The following is a 6,000-nucleotide window of genomic DNA, read 5'->3' as shown; positions in this document are numbered from 1 at the left end:
TCTGGAACAGATAGCTCAGAGACAGCATGAGGACCCTGAGTTGATGAAAATTGCCAGGACTGTTCAGTCAGGCAATAGTGTAGAGTTCAGATTTGACAGCAAAGGGATCCTTCGCTATGGGAGTCGACTTTGTGTACCAGATAGGGGCAGTGTGAAGGAAGACATTATGAGGGAAGCTCATAATGCGAGGTATAGTGTTCACCCAGGAGCCACCAAGATGTATCAGGATCTGAAAAGGGTCTATTGGTGGCCAGCCATGAAGAAAGAAGTGGCGCAGTTTGTGACAGCCTGTGAGGTTTGTCAGAGGGTGAAATTAGAGCATCAGAAACCAGCCGGAATGCTTAACCCATTACCGATTCCAGAGTGGAAATGGGAGAACATAGCCATGGATTTTGTAGTGGGTTTACCAGTAGCGTCCAACAGGATAGACTCGATATGGGTGATTGTGGACAGACTCACGAAATCTGCTCATTTTCTTCCAGTACGGAGTAACTATTCTGTGGATAAGCTGGCACAGGTCTATCTGGATGAGATAGTGAGATTACATGGAGTTCCCGTGTCTATAGTTTCAGACAGAGGACCTCAGTTTACCTCCCGCTTTTGGCGGAGTCTGCAAGGTGCGATGGGCACGAGATTGGATTTTAGTACTGCTTTCCACCCACAGACTGATGGACAGTCAGAAAGGACCATCCAGACCATAGAGGATATGCTTCGCCTTTGTGTGTTAGACTTTGGCGGTTCTTGGAGGCAGCATCTACCTTTGGTGGAGTTTGCCTACAATAACAGTCATCATGCTAGTATTGGGATGGCTCCTTATGAAGCATTATATGGGAGGAAGTGCAGATCACCTGTTTGCTGGGAAGAGGTAGGAGAGAAGACTCTTGCAGGGCCAGAGTTAGTAGACATTACCAGTAGAATGGTGCCCATGATCAGAGAGAGAATCAGAACAGCTCAGAGTAGACAGAAAAGTTATGCAGATGTTCGCAGAAAGCAGTTAGAATTTTAAGAGGGTAATTGGGTATTGCTGAAAGTGTCTCCAATGAAAGGAGTGGTTCGTTTTGGGAAAAAAGGTAAATTGGCTCCACGGTACATTGGACCCTTTGAGGTGTTGCAGAGGATCGGAAATGTGTCGTATAAGCTGGATTTACCTGCTTCTATGGAGAGAATTCACCCGGTATTTCATGTTTCTATGCTACGACAGTTTGTGTCAGATCCAAATCAGGTTCTGAGTGAGCCTGAGGTGGAGATTCATACGGATCTCACCTATATAGAGCAGCCAGTACGGATTCTGGACACGCAGATCAGACAGCTAAGGAACAAGGAGATTCCGATGGTGAAAGTTCTATGGAACCACCATAATCTAGAAGAGTGCACCTGGGAGACGCGTGAGTCTATGCTCCAGCAGTATCCATATTTGTTTTGAGGTTCGTTTTCTCCGTTTCATGTGTTAATTATGTGTTTTAGGAACATCCGAGGACGAATGTTCTTAAGGAGGGGAGAATGTAATACCCGGCTAGAATCCGGCACCGGAATTCCTATTGTCTGGTGGAATCCGGGGTGCTGGGATTCGAGAAAAGGGTAGGAGTTTTGTTTTCTAAGTGTGATGATGTGTTTTAAGGTTTATAAGTTATATAGTTTTGAGTTTTGAAGAAAAAATAGTTCATGGAGACTTCAGCCAAGTTCGGCCGCCGAAGGTAAGTTCGGCCGCCGAAAGTGCCCAATGTTCGGCATTCAAGTTCGGCCCCCGAATGTTGCATGGTTTCGCATGCGATTGGGCAGCCGAAGCTGAGTTGGCTAGTGAGCTGAGTCATGTTGTTTTTGACAAGTGTTGGCCTCAGATTCTTGCCATGGAATGACCACGTCTTTTATGACTCATCTGTACATGTTTTTGGTTGTTCTTACAGCAGTTTGAGGTGCTTGCAAAGGTGTTGAGAGTTGAGAGAAACAAAAGTTACGCTTTTGAGATTTTGAGAGGTTGAAGAGAGGTTGATCTGTTTTTCCTTTGTTCAGTGTGTGTATCTTCCTGTTTCCAGAGGTAAGGGCAGTTTTAGACCCTGTTTATATGTTTTCTGAAGAGTGAAAGGAAGGAGAAGCATGCTTAGGTTATTCATGGTAGTTTTTGATGATTGTATGTATACATGTTGATGTGTTATGTTTGTTTTGTTGTTTGGGGTTATTAGCTAGTTTTGGACCCCTGTGAACATATACTTGAGTATATGTGTGTTGAATACGTGAAGGATGCATGTTAGAAAGTGTTGAAGGGAAGGAGGAGATGGTTTGCCGTTGAAGCTGAGTTCTGGATGAACTCAGGTTCGGCAGCCGAAGGTTCATTCGGCCGCCGAACCTCCTGCATGGTGGCTTAGTTGCCACAGCTTGCCCCCGAGTTTTTTTTCATGTTCGGCTCTGTTTGGGGGATTCGGCCGCCGAAGGTGCCGCCGAAGGTGCTTGAGTTTCGTCTCTGGAGAGGACATTCGGCCGCCGAACCTGCCGCCGAAAGTGTCCTGTCCAGCGTTCTTTTGCATGCTTTGCATGGATAGGTGAGTGAGTTAAAGGGGATTCTTGGGGAGTGTAAGAGAGTTATTCTACGCTTGTTTGGTCCCTCATTTGAGTCCATCTGTATAGGTACAGACCAGAGGAACCAGAGAGAGCAGCAGTGAGTACTGCTCCAGAGGTTCAGAGCCTGCAGAGTCAGTCAGTCCAGAGGTGAGTGGAACTAAACTTATGACTTTTAATTGAACCACAAACTGCTTTTAGCATATCTCATGCATCATGTTTATGCCATAGGTTGATTGCATTAGTATTCACGAATATGTTGCATTGCATCGTTATTTGGTGATGTGAGTGAATGCTGAATGATCCAATAGTCTCAGACAGGAAGTCCAGGAGCCTTTGACTACGCCCTGGCAGGTATAGTGAAGTCCAGGAGCCTTTGACTACGCCCTGGCAGGTATAGCAAAGTCCAGGAGCCTTTGACTACGCCCTGGCAATGGTAAGTACAGAGGTGTTATATACACATATACATATATGACAGGAAGACCAGGTGCTCGATTCTACGCCCTGGCACAGAGTTACTGGGACTATGTGGTGACAGGTTTACTCTTGATGTGGCTTGTCTGTGATATGGTGCATTCCATGAAATCATATGTTACTGAGATGTTTTACTGTTCTACTCACTGGGCTATAGAGCTCATCCCACTCCCTTAACCCCAGTTTTGCAGGTTCAGTGTACAGTGTACAGGGACAGTCCAGCAGAGTACAGGAAAAGTAAAGAGATCTGTAATAGCTTAGAGTGGACATGTAATATTAACGAAATGTAATAGTTGTTGCTTGACCTAGTGATGTATGTTTTGTACATGATCTGTATATGTATATATGTTTTCCTGTATGTGAAAACCAGGCTTAACAGGTATGAGTAAACCCATCTAGAGCAAGCTCTAGTCAGGGATACAGAGTACAGAGTACATGAGTACAGAGTACAGAGATAGTGCATGCACAGGTTAAGCCGTGGTTCAGAAAAGAGTTTTACTTTCACAGAAAATGTATGATCATGTATGAGGTTTACAGGTACACAGAGAGTATAGCAGGCTTGCTACGGGTTCTGGCGGCCTTAAGCCGACCTGAATCCTAGCGCCGGTGACGGTCCATTTTGGGGTCGTTACAGAAATCACTCGGCAGTTTGTCCCACATATCGGCAGAGAGGAGGCCAGTAGTGAAGGAGTTTTACAAGCTCATTGAGGAAGGTCTACAGATGGAGTTGTCTGGTACAGGTGCTTTGGTAGCCCAGATGAGAGTGGCACCCGTCTTTCTGGAGCATGTGGCTCAGAAACAGCATGAGGACCCAGAGTTAGTGAAGATTGCCAGGACTGTTCAGTCAGGCAAAGATAGTGAGTTCAGATTCGACAGCAAAGGGATCCTCCGCTATGGGAGCAGACTATGTGTACCAGATGACATAGGGCTAAAAGGAGACTTTATGAGATAGGCTCATAATGCAAGATACAGCGTTCACCCCGGAGCCACCAAGATGTATCAAGATCTGAAGAAGGTTTATTAGTGGCCAGCTATGAAGAAAGAAGTGGCACAGTTTGTGTCAGCCTGCGAAGTGTGTCAGAGGGTGAAGCTGGAACATCAGAAGCCGGCTGGAATGCTTAACCCGCTACCTATTCCAGAGTGGAAATGGAAAAATATAGCTATGGACTTCGTAGTGGGGTTACCGGCGACGTCCAACAGATTGGACTCCATATGGGTGATTGTGGACAGACTCACCAAATCTGCTCACTTCATCCCTGTCAAGAGTGGCTATTCTGTGGAGAAGTTGGCGCAGGTGTATGTCGATGAGATTCGTTAGACTGCATGGGGTTCCTGTTTCGATAGTGTCAGATAGAGGGCCCCAGTTCACCTCCAGATTTTGGCGGAGTCTGCAGAACGCCATGGGTACCAGGTTGGATTTTAGCACTGCTTTGCATCCACAGACGGACGGACAATCAGAAAGGACCATCCAGACCATAGAGGATATGCTCAGAATGTGTGTGCTGGACTTTGGTGGTTCTTGGAGGTAGCATCTACCCTTGGTGGAGTTTGCCTACAATAACAGCCATCATGCTAGCATTGGGATGGCTCCATATGAAGCTTTGTATGGGAGGAAGTGCAGATCACCTGTTTGCTGGGAAGAAGTTGGAGAAAAGGCCTTGGCAGAGCCTGAGCTAGTAGAGATTACCAGCAGGGTAGTACCCATAATCAGAGAAAGGATCAAGACTGCTGCAAGCAGACAGAAGAGTTATGCAGACATCTGCAGAAGACAGGTAGAGTTTCAGGAGGGGGATCTGGTATTGCTCAAGGTGTCCCCTATGAAAGGAGTGGTTCACTTTGGGAAGAAAGGTAAACTAGCCCCACGATACATCGGACCCTTTGAAATCTTGCAAAAGATTGGGAATGTGTCGTACAAGCTGGATTTACCTGCTTCAATGGAAAGAATCCATCCGGTTTTCCATGTTTCAATGTTGAGGAAGTTTGTGTCAGATCCGAGCAAGGTTCTTAGTGAGCCTGATGTGGAGGTCCAAGAGGATCTCACCTATGTTGAACAGCCAGTGCGGATCATAGACACCCAGATCAGAAAGCTAAGAAACAAGGAAATCCCGATGGTGAAAGTCCTGTGGAACCACCACAATTTGGAAGAATACACTTGGGAGACACGGGAGTCCATGCTCCAGCAATACCCTTATCTTTTCTAAGGTTAGTTTCTTACATGTTTCATGTGTTTTATGTGTATGATATGTTGTATGCCTCGCATGTGCTAGTTGAGGAACATTCGGGGATGAATGTTCTTAAGGGGGGGAGAATGTCATACCCGGCTAGACTCCGGTATCGGAATTCCTACCGTCCGGCTGCCGAACCTGCCTGGGAGGCAAGCCTTTCGGCTGCCGAAGCCTGTCCCCGAAAGAGGACTTTCGTCTCTGTCTGGGAGTTTCGGCCGCCGAAAGTGCCGCCGAACATGCATGAGTTTCGTCTCTGTCTGGGAGTTTCGGCCGCCGAAGGTGCCGCCGAACCTGCCTGACTTTCGGCTCTGGAGGGACTTTCGGCCGCCGAACCTGTCGCCGAAAGTGCCCTATCCAGCCTTCCTTTGCATGTTTTTGCATGGATATTTTGAGGAGTTTTAGAGGGTTTTTAGGGGATGTTTTTAGAGTTATGTTCTAGTTGTTTGGTCCCTCATTTGAGTCCACCTGTGTAGGTTCGGACCCGAGGAACCGAGGACCCCGGCAGTGAGTCAGCTGCTCCAGTGTCTAGTCAGAGCTATCCAGAGGTGAGTAGAATAAACCTTTATGTTTTAAAGGAAATCAATTGTAAGTTTTGAGCATGTTCATGCATCATGAATGCCATGTGATGATTTAGGTTGTTTGCATTAGAATTCACGAATATGTTGCATTGCACATTTTAATGTTGATGTGGATGAATGTTGGATGATCCATAGCCCTCGATCTATGATGTGACGATGTGATATGTACG

The sequence above is a fragment of the Manihot esculenta genome, chromosome 14, assembly GCF_001659605.2.
Source record: "Manihot esculenta cultivar AM560-2 chromosome 14, M.esculenta_v8, whole genome shotgun sequence".
Taxonomy (NCBI): domain Eukaryota; kingdom Viridiplantae; phylum Streptophyta; class Magnoliopsida; order Malpighiales; family Euphorbiaceae; genus Manihot; species Manihot esculenta.
This window is presented reverse-complemented; position numbering follows the sequence as displayed.